This window comes from Piliocolobus tephrosceles, chromosome 6, assembly GCF_002776525.5.
Source record: "Piliocolobus tephrosceles isolate RC106 chromosome 6, ASM277652v3, whole genome shotgun sequence".
Taxonomy (NCBI): Eukaryota; Metazoa; Chordata; class Mammalia; order Primates; family Cercopithecidae; genus Piliocolobus; species Piliocolobus tephrosceles.
The window spans coordinates 85884964-85902599 of record NC_045439.1 but is presented as its reverse complement, the minus strand read 5'-3'; positions in this window follow the sequence as shown (position 1 = coordinate 85902599).

The following is a 17636-nucleotide window of genomic DNA, read 5'->3' as shown; positions in this document are numbered from 1 at the left end:
ATCACTTGGGCCCAGAGTTTCAGTCCAGCCTGGGCAACATAATAAAACCATGTTCTCTTAAAAAAACACTCAATAATTGGACAAATTTTAGACCAGACATGTCCAAAGAAAAACATAGTGAATTATAAATTTATATTAAGAAATTTACAGTCACGCCTGTAATCCCAGCCTCACACCTGTAATCCTAGCACTTTGAGAGGCCGAGGTGTGCGGATCACGAGGTCAGGATATCGAGACCATCCTGGCTAATGCAGTGAAACCCCATCTCTAGTAAAAATACAAAAAATTAGGCGAGCATGGTAGCAGGTGCTTGTAGTCCCAGCTACTCGGGAGGCTGAGGCAGGAGAATGGCATGAACCCTGAAGGCGGAGCTTGCAGTAAGCCAAGATCGAGCCACTCCACTCCAGCCTGGGTGACAGAGCAAGACTCCATCTCAAAAAAAAAAAAAAAAGAAATTTACATGGAAAATAGTATAAAAAGATAAAGAGATGAAAAATATGGAAACTTCATTAAAAAGAACAAATATCTAATAGGAGTTCAAGGAGAAGAGAGCCAAGGGATGAAAAAGAAGCAATAGTCAAAGACATAAAAGCAGATCATTTCCCAGGACTAAAGAGAAAGAGAAGTTCTCAGATTGAAAGGAAAGTAAACATTGAGTGGCCATGCATCCTAAATACAGCCAAGCCGCTACCTGAACACATGGTAGTACACCACAGAATATAAAAGAGACAAAAAGTTAAAGTCGACCAAACAGAAAAGACCTTTCATTCACCAAAGAATGACAAGTAATATGGTTTGGATCTGTGTTCCCATCGAAATCTCACATCAATTTTTTTTTTTTTTTCTTTTTGAGACAAAGTTTCGCTCTTGTTGCCCAGGCTGGAGTGCAATGGTGCGATCTCAGCTCACCGCAACTTCTGCCTCCCAGGTTCAAGCGAGTCTCCTGCCTTAGCCTCCCGAGTAACTGGGAACACAGGCATGCACCACCATGCCCAGATAATTTTTGTATTTTTATTAGAGATGGGGTTTCTCCATGTTGGTCAGACTGGTCTCAAACTCCTGACCTCAGGTGATCCACACACCTTAGCTTCCCAAAGTGCTGGGATTACAGGAGCGAGCCACCACGCCTGGCCTCATGTCAAACTGTAATCCCCAGTGTTGGAGAAGGGCCTGGTGGGAGGTGATTGGATCATGGGGGGCAGACTTCCCCTCTGCTGTTTTCATCATAGTGAGTTCTCATGAGATCTGGTTGTTTAAAAGTGTGTAGCACCTCCTCCTTCTCTCCCTTCCTCCTGCTCCGGACATATAAGATGCGCCTACTTCCTCTTTGCCTTTCACCATGATTGTAAGTTTCCTGAAGCCTCCTCGGCCATTCTTTCAGGAGAACATGCAGAACTGTGAGCCAACTACACCTCTTTTCTTTATAAATTACCCAGTCTCTGGTAGTTCTTTATAGCAATGAGAGAAATGACTAACAAAAGTTATGCAGACCTCGTGCCAAGGAGAAAAGAAGCCAGAAAGCCATGGGGCAAACACTTCAAAGCACTGAGTGTAAAAAAGTGGAGGGTAAAATTCCATTTGCAGCTAAATAATTACTCAAGATGAAAAAGGAAATAAAACCATTTTCATACATATAAAGACTGGAAGAGTTTAAACCCAAGACATATTCACTGAAAGAAGTCCTAAGGATTTCGGCCAAAAAAGAAAAAAAGTGAACCTAAGGGGAAAATTAGGTTATGAAAAAAGGAGTGAGTGTAAAATTGATAAATATATATAAATTGAGTTATTGACAATAAAATAATAATAATGATTATAATAATAATAGCTATAGTTGTGTTTAAAAAAAAGATACTACCAAGATTCTAGAAAACATTTTAAAAACTTCTTGTCCACAAGGATGAGAGAAATATTGAATCCTTGGACTTAATTAGAAGAACTTATAACTATATGTATATTGAAATACAAATGACTTAAATATCACACTCTCAATGAATGGAACAACCAGAGAGAAGGTAAGTAAAGAAATAGAGAACTTACCACAATAAACCAACTAGTTCTAACAGACACATACAAAACACTCTACCCAACCACAGCAACATACACGTTCTCAAATGCACAGGGGACAAGTTAAGGGATAAACCATATGCTAGGCTACAAATAAACTCTCAATAGATTTTAAAAGATACACATCATGAAAAATATCTTCTCTGACCACAACGGAATAAAGTTAGGAATCAATAACAGAAGTAAAACTAAAAAATTCACAAATCTGTGAAAATTAAACAACATACTCTTAAGCAACCAATAGATCAAAGAAGAAATCACATAGGAAACTGGAAAATACCTAGAGACAAATTAAAATGAAAATGTCACATAGAAACACTTATGGGACAAAGCAAAGGCAGTGCTAAAGGGGGCATTTATAGCTACCAACATTTACGTTAAACAACAAGAAAGATCTCAAATCAGCAACTTAAGTTTACAACTAAACCCAAAGCTATGTGAAGGAAGAAAATACTAAATATTAGAGCAGAGATAAAATAGAGAAGTGAAAATTAATGAAATCAAAAGTTGGTTCTTTGAAAAGACAACAAAATGGACAGACCTTTAGTTAGGTGAAGTAAGAAAAAAAGAGAGAAGACTCAAATTACTTTACAACTAAACCCAAAACTATCAGAAGGAAAAAAATTACTAAAGATTAGAGCAGAGAATTAAAACAAAATAGAGAATTAAAACAATAGAGAAAATCAATGAACTCAAAAGCTGGTTCTTTGAAAACATAACAAGGGCTGGTGTAGTGGCACATGCCTGTAATCCCAGCACTTTGGGAGGCCGAGGCAGGTGGATCATCTGAGGTCACAAGTTCGAGACCAGCCTGAGCAACATGGTGAAACCCCATCTCTACTAAAAATACAAAAATTAGCTGGCTGTGGTGCCAGGTGCCTGTAATTCCAGCTACTGAGGAAGCTGAGGCATGATAATCACTTGAACCTGGGAGGCAGAGGTTGCAGTGAGCTGAGATTGTACCACTGTACTCCAGCCTAGGTGACAGAGCAAGACTCCATCTCAAAAAAAAAAAAAAAAAAAAAAAGAAAAAGAAAAAGAAAAAGAAAAGAACAGATAACAAAATTGACAGAATTTTAGCTAGATGAAGTAAGAAAAAAAGAGGACTCAAATTACTAAAATCGGAAACAAAAGTGGGGATATTACTACCAATTCTACAGCAATAAGAAGGATTTTAAGAGAGTATCACGAGCAAATGTGCACCAATACTGGATAGCCGAGATGGAATATGGACAAATTCCTAGAAACACAAAAACTACAAAGATTAAATGATGAAGAAAGAGAAAATCTGAATAGATTCACAACTAGTGAGGAAATTAAATCCATAACCAAACATCTCCCAACAAAGAAAAGCCCTGGACCTCTGGCTTTACTGGCAAATTCTACCAAATATTAAAATAAGAGTGAACACCAAATCCTTCCCAAACTTTTAAAACTGGAAACATGTTTTTTTAATTTAAAAAAAAAATTGTTTTGAGACAAGGCTGTCACCTAGGCTGGAGTGTAGTGGTACCACCACAGGTCACCATAGCCTCACCCTCCCAAGTAGCTGGGACCACAAGCACATACCTGGCTAATTTTTCAAATTTTTTGTAGAGCTAGGGTCTCCCTATGTTGCCCAGGCTGGTCTCAAACTCCTGGCCTCAAGTGAACCTCCCACTTCAGCCTCCCAAAGCACTGGGATTACAGGCATGAGCCACCATACCTGGCCACCCATATCGAATCCGAAGGAACCCTAAATAGCCAAAACAATCTTGAAAAAGAAAAACAAAGCTGTAGGACTCATATTTCCTGGTTTCAAATCTCACTACAAAGCTTCAGTAATCAAAACAGTGTGGTACTGGCAAAAAGACAGACATATAGACCAATGGAATAGAAATAGATATATAGCCCAGAAATAAACCCTTGCACAAATGGGAACATGAGTTCTGACAAGGATTACAGGACCATTCAATGGGGAAAGGACAGTCTTTCCAACAAATGACACTGGGAAAACTGGATATCCACATGCAAAAGAATATAGTTGGACTGTTACCTAACATCACATACAAAAATTAACTCAACATGGACCGAACACCTAAATGTAAGACATAGGACTGTAAAACTCAGAAGAAACCATAGGGCGAATCTTCAGGACATTGATTTTGGCAATGACTTCTTGGCTATGACACCAAAGGCACAGGCAACAACAACAACAAAAAAAAGGTAAATTGGATTTCATCAAAATTTTAAAATTTCTTATATCAGAAAACATTGTCAACAGAGTAAAAAGGCAACCCATGGAGCAAATATTTACAAACCATATATCTGATAAAAGATTAATAGCTAGGGCTGGGTGCGGTGGCTCACACCTGTAATCCTAGCACTTTGGGAGGCTGAGGTAGGAGGATTGCCTGAGCTCAGGAGTTCAAGAACAGCCTGGGCAACATAGTGAAACCCATCTCTACTAAAATACCAAAAATTTGTCAGGCATGGTGGTGCGTGCCTGTAGTTCCAGCTGCTTGGGAGGCTGATGCACAAGAATTGCTTGAATCCGGGAGGTGGAGGTTGCAGTGAGCCACTGTGGCACTGCACTGCAGTCTGGGTGACAGAGCAAGACCCTGTCTTAAAAAAAAAAAAAAAAAAAGCACATAAAAAAAAAAAAAAGGCACGGTGGCTCACACCTGTAATCCCAGTACTTTGGGAGGCCAAGGCAGGTGGATCACGAGGTCAAGAGATTGAGACCATCCTGGCCAACATGGTGAAACCCCGTCTCTATTAAAAATATAAAAACTAGCTGGGCATGGTGGCAGGTGCCTGTAATCCCAGCTACTTGGGAGGCTGAGGCAGGAGAATTGCTTGAACCCGGGAGGCGGAGGTTGCAGTGAGCCGAGATCAGACCATTGCACTCCAGCCTGGGCGACAGAGTGAGACACCATCTCAAAAAAACAAAAAAACAAAAAAACTAATAGCTAGAATAGGCTGGGTGAGTTGGCTCACACCTGTAATTCCAGCAGTTTGGGAGGCTGGAGTGGGTGGCTTATTTGAACTCAGGAGTTTGAGAACAGCCTGGGCAACATGGTGAAACCCCATCTCTCCAAATCAATCAATCAATAAATACATAAATAAATAAAAAATACAAAATTTAGCTAGGAAAGATGGTGCACGCTTGTGGTTCTAGCTACTCAGGAGGCTGAGGCAGGAGGAGCACTTGAGCATGGGAGGTCAACATGCAGTGAGCCATGTTTATGCCACTGCACTCCAACCTGGGAGACAAAATGAGACTCTGCCTCAAAAAAAAAAAAAAAAAAAAAAAGGGAAAAAAACTTAAGTAGATATTTCCCCGAAAAAGATAAAAAAATGGAAAAAAAAAAAAAAAAAAAAAAAAAACACATGAAAAGATGCTCAGCATCACTAATCATTAGGGAAATGCAAAACCACAGTGACATCTCACCTCATACCCATTAGGATGGCTGCTACCAGCATGAGCAAACAAACAAGTGTTAATGAGGATGTGGAGAAACTGGAACCTTATGCGCTGTTGATGGGAATGTAAAATGTATAGCTACGTGGAAAACAGTGTAGCAGTTCCTCAAAAAATTAAAAATAAAATTACCATATAATCCAGCAATTCTCCTTCTGGGCATATATTCAAAAAGAATTGAAAGCAGAGTCTCAAAGAGACATTTGTATACCGTGTTCATAGCAGCATTATTCCCTAAAACACGGAGGGAACCCAAGTGTCTATTAATAGATGAATGGATAAACAAAATGTGGCCTATCCATATAAGAGAATATTATTCAGTCTTAAAAAGGAAGGAAACTGGCCAGGTGCGGTGGCTCACGCCTATAAGCTCAGCACTTTGGAAGGCCGAGGTGGGCGGATCACAAGGTCAGGAGTTTGAGACCAGCCTGGCCAACATGGTGAAATCCTGTCTCTACTAAAAAGACAAAAATTAGCCAAGCCTGGTGGCGGACACCTGTCACCTCAGCTACTCGGGAGGCTGAGGCAAGAGAATCACTTGAAACCAGAAGGCGGAGGTTGCAGTGAGCCGAGATCATGCCACTGGGTGATCTCCAGCCTGGGCAACAAGAGCAAAACTCTGTTTCAAAAAAAAAAAAAAGAAAGAAAGAAAGAAACTCTGACGCATGCTACAATTTGGAGGAATCTTGAAAACATTATGCTAAGTGAAATAAACCAGCCAAAAGGACAGATACTGTATGTTTCCACTTACATGAGGCACCTAGAATAGTCAAAATCACAGAGATAGATATGTTAGAATGGTGGCTGCTGGGGACTTGAGGAAGGGGAAATGGGGAATTATTATTTAACTCTACAGAGTGTCAGTTTTATGAGATTAAAAGAGTTCTGGATCTGAACCATTGTGACGGTTGCACAACATTATGAATGTATTTAATACCAATAACCCTGCACTTTAAGATGGTTAAGGTGATACATTTTATGTTAGGCATATCTTACCACAATGAAAAAAATTGGAAAACAGTAACCACAAAAGGTTATAAATACAATTTATAGCTTGTGGGGTGTAGCTAAGGCAATATTTGGAAGCAAATGTATAGCCTTCAATGAATTTACAAAAGTAGAGAAAAGATTTAAAGCAAACATTAGTGATTTAATTCAAAAAGGAAGAAAAAGAACAAAAGAATAAGCCCAAAGAAAGTGGAAGGAAGAAAACAGAAAAGAAAGGAGCAAACTTTTTTCTTTTTAATTGAGACAGGGTCAAGCTCTTTCACCCAGGCTGGAGTGCAGTAGCCCAATCTTGGCTCACTGCAGGCTCAACCTCCAGGGCTTAAGTGATCCTCCCGCCTCAGCCCCTCAGTAGCTGGGACTATTGGTGCACACCACCATGCCTGGCTAATTATTTTTGTATTTTTAGTAGAGACAGGATGTCACCATGTTGCCCAGACTTGTCTCGATTTCTTGGGCTCAAGCCATCCGCTTGCCTTAGCCTCCCAAAGTGCTGAGATTATAGGCATGAACCATGGCACTCAACCAAAGCTTTTTAAAATAGAAAACAAAAAACAACAGAGAGGTAGAGAGGTGAAACAATTTCATCTATCACAACTGCGCTGCAGAGTCTCATTTTACATGCTGTAAAACTTTTCATTCTAACCGTGTCTATCTTTGAAAAGTTATAACTTGTTTGGGTAGTCCCATTATACCTGATTTTTTTGGAGATTTGAGGATGGACTTTAGATAGAGGCATGAATGTGTTGACCAAGGGGCTGGGGGAGAAATCTTTGCCAGATACTTTTAGGACCCTAGTCTCATGTTTATCCTCTCAACACCCAGTGAAGTGGGGAGTGCAGGACCATCGCTGAGGTCAGAGAGGCAAGGGCACTTGTCTGTGGTCATGTGATGATTAACAGCACAACCAGAACTGGAACCCAGGTTGCCTCCCCTCACCACCCCAGCTTTTCCTCTCCCCAGACCACCCCCAAGCTGCAGGGAGATTGTGAAGTCTCCTTCCTGGGGCTGATTCAAACCAATATTGTGTATGAGACCTTGTTCCCCAGGCCAGAGACAGGCAATGCCAATGCCCCAGGGGATGCTGTTTAGCAGTCCAGCTCCCCTCACTCTCCCTTGGGGAGTCTGGCAGATCTTAGAACCAGGCAGAACTGTGGCATTGGTGGACAGAGCACTGTCTCCATCACCTGGTGTCTGAGGCTCACCTTTACTCGCAGTCAGCAGGGAGGGTTGTCTTACAAGACCAGAGATAGAGCGTTCAAGGTGGACAGAAAAAAAAGCTCTTGTTAGAAAATCATCATTCTTCTTTGCAGCTGCTTAAAGTGAGGCCCAGCCATCCTTTAGTTAGTATCTCCGCCTACTTGGGAAGAAAGGTAAATCACTGACAACTGCTCATGAGAGTGACTTGGCCCAGCACTGCGCTTATAAAACCCTGGACTGGTAAATTCCCTCATCTGTGAAATGTCCTTCCCCAGAGAGCTTCTAGAGTGTGCAGGCATCCAGCGATCTGTGCGTACAATTAGAGCAGAGGCTGGAGGCAGCTCTGGGCTCTCTGCCAGGCCAGCTCTGCCACTTCTCTTCCTTTGTGGGCTCCCATTGATCGAGTCAGGATGGCATCGGATCTCTCCACGAGCTCTGACCTAATGGGTTGGACTCTAAGGCAGCCTTGAAGAGAGTCACCAGCCCACCGGCCTGGGGCTAGTAACATGTTCCCAAAGGGGAAGGAGGAGTGATGCCCCATTGCCCGGAACTCCTGGGGAGTAGAGGGAAAGCAGGTCCCACACAATTCCTTCACACTGTCACAGTCTTAGAAGAAAACATTGTACAAATTCACAATGAAGACTCAAAAAGTACGTCACAGAGCAGTCAGGGCTAAATGAAGCCTCAGAGCACATTGGCTCAACCCCCTTATTGCTCCGGGCAGGAGATGGAGGCTTAGAGAGGGTGAGCCCCGTGCCCAGGGTCACATAACGCAGAAGCAGACCTGAGTGTGCAGCCTCCAGAGTCACAGCAGCTGCCGGCACCTCACAAGCTCGAGGCCTGTGGCAATGGGTACTGAATCTCCACTGCCCAAAGCGGAAGCCTCAGGAGCAGAAGAGAGAGGAAAAGGAGGGGAGAACAGAGCACAAGGGGCAGGAAGGGGCATGAATTTGCTCAGCCCAATTGCCACTTGATCAATAGCAAACGGGGTGTGGCAGCAGAGCGGCTGCTGGAACCACAGCTCCCCGGAGCCCCATCAGTCAGCGATATAGTAATAAAGTGGCTGGGGCTGGAAAAATGCTATGAGACTCCAGGGAGTTCAGTCTCATCCCGCTGGATTATAACCCTGTTATCGACACCCCAGGGGCTTGTTCTGTCTCCTTCAACCCAGCTCGGGAGATGAAACCTTCTGGGGGCGCTAAGGGTGGGGTGCTGGCTGGTGGGATGCAGCCCAAACCCAAAGGAAAGGTTAGGAGCGGGAGAGGCAGGAGCGGGAGTGGGCTCTGCCAGAGGCACACCTGCTAGAGCTATCCGGGGCGACCCTTCTCCCTGAGCCCCAACTCACTGAGGCCTCAGCTATGCACTGGGCTGTGCCATGGGGGTCAGAGGGAAGAGAAGCTGGGGGCCTGGCCTGGGAGTCCCAGAGTGCCTGGGGCACAGTCCTCAGATACCAAAAGGTCAAAAAGAATAGCAGAGACCGGGCAGGTCATCTGCTGAAATGCAGAAGACAGAAAGGGCCCTGGAGGGCAAGCTTCCTGGAGGAGGCGAGGCCACACCCGGGCTCACCAAAGTGTCATAATTCTGTTGCTGAACCTGGGCCACAGTCTCCTGCAGGCCTCCACCTCCTTCTCATCCTCACACCCAGGGTCAGAAACTGTCCTAAACAGCAGGTGTCCTCCGACTATAAAACTCTCCTGGCAACCCAGTGCTTCCAGGAAGAAGTCAGAATTCCATCACATAATAGTAATATTCAGTCATAAACAGAAATGAAATTCTGATACGTGCTACGACATGGACAAAACTTGAAATTATTATACTAAATGAAACGAGCCAGACACACAAACACATGAGGACAAATATTTTCATGATTCCATTTACATGAAGGATCTAAAATAGGCCAATTCATAGAGCCATGAAGTAGTATAGAGGTCACCAGAGGCTAGGGGAAGGTGGACGGGGAGTAATTGTTTAGCAGGTACAGTTTCTGTTTGAGATGATGAAAAAGTTCTTGAAATGGATAGTAGTGATGTTGGCACAACATTATGAATGTACTTAATGCCACTGAATTGTACATTTAAAAATGGTTAAAGGCTTGGAGTGGCGGCTCACACCTATAATCCCAGCACTTTGGGAAGCTGAGGCAGGAGGGTTGTGTGAGCCCAGGAGTTTGAGACCAGTCTGGGTAACAAGGCAAGATCCCCTGTAATGGGCTTCTGTCCTGGCCACTGCAAATGACTCACTGCCTCCTACTGGCACCAGGTCCTGTCATGGTGCTGTGCCCCTGCACATGCTACGCTCTTGGCCTGGAATTTCAACTCCTCTCCTCTTCCTGGATAACATGAGCTAGTTTTTAAGACTCCACTGGTGCACCACCTTCTCCGTGAACTCCCCTACTGACTTGTTCTCTACACAAGCAGAGTCACAGGCACTCTCATCTGGGGACCCACATCTCCTGGGTTGTCCACAGTGAGGTCCCTAATTTGTGAATACATACAACGATGCCATCCTCTTGAAGTGGGGCTGGATGAGGCAGCCCAAGACATCACAATAAAGATTTCAGCATGCCAGGCACCACGGCACACACCTATAACCCCAGCTATTTGGAAAGCTGAAGTGGAAGGATGCTTGAGCCCAGGTGTTCAAGATCAGCCTAAGCAAAATAACCAGACCCTGTCACAAACAAATGAAAAGATTCCAGGATCACTTCCTGTAGGTATTATTAATTAAAGCAGCAACAAGCCACACGACTGATCAGAGGTAGAATATGGGTTCTTTCTCCAGCATTTCAGATGTGAATGTAAGCCATGGCTCAAAAGCAGTGGAAGCATTGCTATAACACTAGGGTCAAGCTGAATATTAACTTCCCAAGGGAATGCAGGGATATTTTGGTCCACCAGCAACTGAGAATAAAAAAAAAGAAGATAAAGACCTGGAGAAGATCAAAGCACATCTGAAAGCTGTAGCCAGCCCATCTCTCTAGGGAAATTTTAAAGTGACCCAACTAGAAGAATTTAAAACATAGGTATTAGCTCAGGAACTTTATGATCTATAAAAATAATACCCATCAATCAAGATCTGGTTTCTCATTCAGTCCCAGTATAGATGATGCCAAATTTACATAAATAAAATCATGTTTACTAGACAGGCAGATACAGACATAGAGACATATATGACTAGATATACTTAGATTTATAAAATCGCAGTGAGACTTAGACACCAGCACGTCTCATATGTCAGCAAAAACAGTCATTTACTTATGTCTGCTTCCTCAACTTGACCATGAACTCCCTGAGGGCAGGTCTTTTATCTTTGTGGTCCCAGTCTAATGGAGTACAACACATAAAAGGAAGGAAATAAATGTCTGCTTTGTAAATGAATGAGTTATTCTTTGCATCTCCAGCACCCAGCACAATGGGTGTTTCTCAGAGGAAGCGTCACATTTGACATGCTGCCCTCACCTGCATCCCAGCCCTGCCTCCCATTGTTAAGATGAGAGTGGCAGGAAGCAGAAGTTGCTGCACAGAGGGGAGCGTTGTGCCCTGACTCCTTGTTCAGCTGGCTGGGAGGGACCACAGAGAATTGAGGAGCCTCCACCCTGAGAGGCTGGACTGCTTGGGGCCTGGGGCCTGAAGACCAAGGGAGGAGCCGCACAGAAATCTCAGGAGCTGCCAGTAGCTCAAAATCTGCAGCTTGGAATGATGAAATCAAAATGAAGTTGCAAGAAGAGACCATTCACAGGAGCAGTGTCCATTATAGCAAACAAATTAGAACAGCTCAAATGCCCTTTGAAAAGAAAATGGATACATGGGGGCAGAATCTGTACATGGAATACTGTACTGCAATGAAATAGAAAAAAACCACCACTATGTACAATAGTATGTGTGAATCTTCTTAACATAATGTTGAGTGAAAAAGTAAATCTCAGAAGATCATATATAACATGATGCCTTTTTATAAAGATCACAAACAGCTCAAATCAGCAACATATTGCTCAGGCATCCACAGATATGTGGTTGTGGTGGCATTACCCATGCTCAATGAGTCTTCTGATTCTTCCTTCATTTTGGACGGCATTTTTCCTTCATACCCTCTTGAAATTAGAGATAGCCTTGGGAAGAGCTTTGGCCAGTGAAATGTCAGCAAAAGTGCTCAGTGTCACTTTTGAGCGGAAACATCTAAGAGCTGGTACATGTTTCTTATTCTTCTCTTCCTCTCCCAACCAAAGCAAACCCCAGAACTTGGAGTTGAAGTGGCAGTGTGATTAGATAGTGGCTGTGCCATCCACATGCCTGGGTCCCTGAGCGCCTGCAATGAGCAGAGCCTCTGCCAAACTGCACTGGCAGAAAAAGAAGCCTCTTTCAGGGCAAGTCAGTGAGACTGGGGGTTGTTGTGGTGTAACCTAGTTTATCCTAGCTGATATAGAAACAAATTTAGGCTGGGCATGGTAGCTCATGCCAGTAATCCTAGCACTTTGGGAGGCTGAAGTGAGTAGATCACTTGAGCTCAGGAGTTTGCAACCAGCATGGCCAACATGGTGAATCTCCATCTCTACAAAAAATACACATACAAAAAAATAATTTAAAAAGTTAGCTGGTCATGGTAGTGAGTGCCTGTAGTCCCAGCTACCTGGAAGGCTAAGGCGGGAGGATCACTTGAACCTGGGAGGCAGAGGCTGCAGTGAGCTGAGATTGTGCCAGTGCACTCCAGCCTGGGCAACAGAGCAAGACTCTGTCTCAAAAAAAAAAAAAAAAAAAAAAAGGAAAAAGGGAAAGCAGAAATAAATATATGGTTTAAAGGTCAAGAGGGCCTGGACATAGTGGTTCACACCTGTAATCTAAGCACTTTGGGAGACTAATGCAAGAGGATCACGAGTTTGAGGCTTCAGGGAACTATGATCACACCCCTGCACTCCAGCCTGGGCAACAGAGAGACCCCATCTCTTTAAAAAAAAAGAAAAAGATAAGGGAGTGATACATACAAAATTCAGCATAGTGCTGACCTCTGAGGAGGTGGCAGGGAAAATGAGAAGGGAGGGGCACAAAGGTAGGTACAAATATTGTTAAGGTTCCAGATCTTGGGTTGAGCTCTGAGTTTAAAGGTGCTTGCTGTGTTATTACAAACACATTTATTCATGAATTACGGTGGCCCTGCATAAGCCAATAGTAAGAGCACATCCTAACTAGGGGTGTGATTAACTCAATAGTGTGTACCTGAGGTTCATTTGAAAAGGAAAAGAAAAGGACTATTGCTCAACTATGAGCTGGAAGCTCAGTATTGGGTGTGCCCAAGGGGAGTTTGCATCTCATCTTTAAGGCAATGGGCACCCACTGAGGGTGTAAGGGAGGGCAAGGGTGGGGCTCAGAGGTGTGTTTTTTTCTCTAATTCCCTAATGTCCAGGGCCTGAGATTTCATCCCCCACAGCCCCTCCTCCAGGCCCCCAGGGAACTCTCACTCTAGCCAGCTGGTTAGAGGTGGGAGACAGGATGATCACAGAGCCTTTGTTCCTGGCAGCTTGTCAAACCTGCCACAAAGCCTCATTTCAATGCATTTGCATGAAATGATTTTATCCCAGCTGCCTCCTCGTCCCTGCCCCCACCCCAGGGGCCCTTGCAGGCCTGGCTCCCAAGCAGTGAACTCACAGGTCCCTGGACCAATCCCAGGCTCCCTTTGATGATATCAAGTTTATTGGTAAGAATTCTGCTTTTCCTGTATGCTGGAAATCATGAATCTTACACAAGTTTCTCTCCTTCAGCCCTGATGATCATTGCAGTCCATGGGGAGCCGCCAAGGAGTTGTAGGCAGGAGGGGATGTGGTGGGATGTGCAAGGTGGAAGCTCACTCTGGCTGCCAGGGAGGGACAAGGGTGGAAGCAGGGAGACCACCAAGGCAGGAAAGGGAGGACATCTGGACTGGGGAGGGACAGAGGGACGGGACCACGGAGCAGATTTGAGAGCCACTCAGAAGGTAGGACCACGGAGCTCGGCAGTGAGTCCCGAGCCCAACTTCATGGCCACGGGGAGGAAACAGGAGCAGTCCTGTCCCCCGGACTCCAGGCACCACAGCTCACAGCTAAGGCTGAAGCCAGATTTGATGCTCCAGTGCTAGAGAGAGGAGTATGAGGTCGGGGCGCAGGAGGGAGGCAGGGAATAAGTGACTATGTATCACTGGACCTTTAGAGCTATTTGAGTATATTAATTTGACCCCAAGATTTCAGCTAAATAAATGAAAGCAAATTAGAGTCAGACTGCCACAGCCTTGGACATTCAATACCGCATACCGCGCAGGCAAGCTGCAGGCAGTCCGTGACCCCTCCAAATTGTGCACCGAGTTGGTTATGTGGATGCAGGTTTTTTCTGAAAAGTATGTTTTATTGAATTCTCAAAAGGGCCTGTGACCTGGCAATAATGATAATACTTAACATTGAAATACACTAACATGGTATATACCATATGGTATAGATATAGACACAGACATGGATACAGACACAGATCAACTCATTTAATCCTCTTGACATTCTAGGAGGAACATCGTATTGTCATCTCCATTTTACAGATGTAGGGACTGAGGTACCAGGAGGTTCAGCGGCTTGCTGAAGCTTGCTCAGTTAATGAGATTAGAGTCTAGAGTTTCAGCCACAACCCTGGCCCCGTCTGGTCTAATACCGAACTTGTCAGGTAGACAAATGAGACTCCAGGGCACAGAAGGGTTCACCCTGGGTTCCACTGACAGAGAGTGCTGGCCCCCATGGACTCACAAACATCTATGCTCCCAACCCTTCCTGGGCCTCTCACTTCAAGAGTAATAGGAAATCTCAAGGCCAGCCATGGTGGCTCACGCCTGTAATCTCAGCACTTTGGGAGGCTGAGGTGAGCGGATTACCTGAGGTCAGGAGTTCGAGACCAGCCTGGTCAACATGGTGAAACCCCATCTCTACTATGAATACAAAAATTAGCTGGGCGTGGTGGTGGGGGCCTGTATCCCAGCTACTGGGGAGGCTGAGGCAAGAGAAATGCTTGAACCTGGGAGGCAAAGGTTGCAGTGAGCCCAGATCTTGCCCAAGGTCCAAAGAGCCTGGGCAACAGAACAAGACTTCACCTCAGAAAAGTACAAAATCAAAACACACACACACAAAAAGAGCAATAGGAAATCTTGGTCCCTCCCCTCATCCATGCCCACAGCTGGGAAGGTGGTTTGGTGCCAGGGACATCTCAGGAGCACACGTGGAGCAGGGGAGAGCTCCCACCCGCCAGCACTACTGCTGCTACTGGCAACCCAGGTGCCAATGCAGGGAGCGGCCAGCCGGGCCAGCCCTCAGCAGGGACAGTGTATTCGTCTGTTTTCATACTGCTATAAAGAATGGCATGAGACTGGATAGTTTGTGAAATAAAGAGGTTTAATTGACTTACAGTTCAGCATGGCTGGGGAGGCGTTAGAAAACTTACAATCACAGCAGAAGGTCAAGGGGAAGCCAAGAAGCTTCTCCACGAGGCGACAGAAAAAAGAAGTGCTGAACCAAGTGGGAAGAGCCACTTATAAAACCATCAGATCTCGTGAGAACTCACTCACTATCACGAGAACAGCATGGGGGAAACCGCCCCCATGATCCACCAATTACCTCCACCTTGACAGGTGGGGAAAATGGGGGTGATAACTCAAGATGAGATTTGGGTGGAGACGCAAAGCCTAACAATATCAGACAGGGACCCCTGTCCTCCATAAGTAAGCCCTACTGTATCCCTGGTCTCTCTTTCCCACCTCCGCTCCATCTGAGACTGAGGAAAAGGAGCAGGCTGGTGAGCTTGGGTGGGGCCCAGCACCTCAAGCCTCAATTACCCTGCCTCTCCTCCCTGTAGCCCGCCCCCCGCCAGAGTGTTGGGCCCTGTGCACTGGGACGTGTCGTCCGAGGCCTTTGAGTCTGGAGTCTGGCCCTGCCTCCCTCAGAAGTGTGTGAGCCCCTGGGCCAGGCTGGAGGCCACCTCCAGGGAACTGTGGCAGAGGCAGGAAGAGGAGGAGAGGAGGCCCGTGGCAGATGCTGGGCTGCCAGACCTCTGAGAGGGGCCTGGGCCAGTACTCACGCCTGGGTCTCAGAGTCCCCTATAGGACTCCATGTGGGGCCAGATGACAGGATATCACAACAGGGTATAAGTCAGGTGCCAGACCTGGAGTCTTCAGAAGCCCAAACAGGACCAGGGCTTGCTCAAGACAGCACAGAAGGTCCGGCTGCACCAGGGGAAGGGAAGCCTGGTGTCACTGGATGGCAGGGGAGGAGGGGTCATTTAGGGCAGGAGTGGAGCTTGGAGGAGGGCTAGAGCTCTGAGAAGGAGGATCAGAGGGGCTTCCTGGAGGAGGAAGACACAGGAGGGGGTCCCCAAAGTAGGGATGTTCGGACAGGCTTAGAAGAGGAGGGCCTTGAGCAGGACAGGTTTAGGTGAGGAAGGAGGTGGCCGAAGTCAGACATCCTGATGGGGGTGTGTGGGAACTTTGGATGAGAGCCCGTGAAGGCCCCATTGAGTGGAGAGTCCACTACTGACCTCCCCCTCCACCCAGGACAGAACCAAAACCAGTGCCAGCCTCATCCTGGAGGGAAATTCCTGTTATCCTAACAGTCGGGGGAGGTTGATCTGGGCCTCCACCCTCCACCTCAGGCTGGCGCCTGCAAGTCTGGGTTCTGTTTCACCCACAGTCATCCCAGGGCAGAGGTGTGGCCCTCCACAGCCCCACCCCACCCTGGGCCCCAGCAAGCAGCCCTGAGCCATATTTCTGCAGGTTCCAGCCACCGTCAGTACAGAGCGGGCTATTTGTAGAGGGCTCTCTGCAGCAGTGGGCTGGCTCAGGGGTGCCAGCATGGTCGGTCCCACAGTGTTCTCAGCTTTTCGCTCTTGCAGGGAGTGGTTCCCCACCCAGCATGCTCCGATTACCAGGGTGACCTGAGCAGCTGTGAATCTCCTCGTCAGCTGAGCCCCCAGGTGGTCACAGGAGAGGCGGCTGCAGCCGGCCCTCCCTCTGCCTCCCGCAGCCCTTCTGGCTCCTGTCATGGGAACGGAGGGTAATGGTGGGGTAGCCCAGTGGACTTCATAGCCTAGACTGCATCCTGTACATGGTGCTTCATGGGAGGTAAGGAACATGCTGGAGCCAGCGAGCCCCACCTGCCTCAGGCCCTCAAAGAAGGACCCCCAGAGGAGGGTGGGTCAGGCATAAGTCATCATCATAAAGAGGAATTTGTGGAAGAGAACCCCATACTCCCCTTGACAGAGGGCAGAAACTCCAGTGTTTCTGGGTTTCTGCTTGCATGGAAATGGGTCCTGCCATTCTTTGGCTCCGCAGAGGGCGAGATGCGCACTGTGTTAACAGGGCTCCTTGTGTTTTAAGAGAACTTTAAAATGCAGAATTTGTGGTAGAATCTCCCAAGTTTCAAATGTTGACAACCAGGTCAAATTTCAAAAGAACGTGTGGTTTAAATAAAACACATCCAGGAACCATACTGCAGGGCAGGAGAAGCAAGCAAGGCATCCAAGGCCTGGCCCAATTTTCCAAGGCTTCCCCGGCCCCATATCAGCAGGTGCACCCGTGGAAACCCCTGCATGCCAGATGGCGGAAGCAGGCCTCAGGACCCCCGATCCCCAAAGATAAGGCACCGTAGTTGCTCCTCCAGGATTTTCCAAAGGATGGTCCAGAGAAACTTGTTCCCAGAGTTGTTCATAGATATTCCTTATTGAGAGCCAAAACACTCTGGGAATCTCGGGGTTAAATAAGTCAAAACAGACTTCTTTACTCCAGGACATCTTGGAGCCTTTCGCCTGTTACAATGCCTTGTGAGTATCCAGGAGTCAGAGGCTTGCAGTGCCTCCCAAACCAATTCCACATGGAACCCATTTTCAAGGTATACCCGTTAATTCCAGAAAGA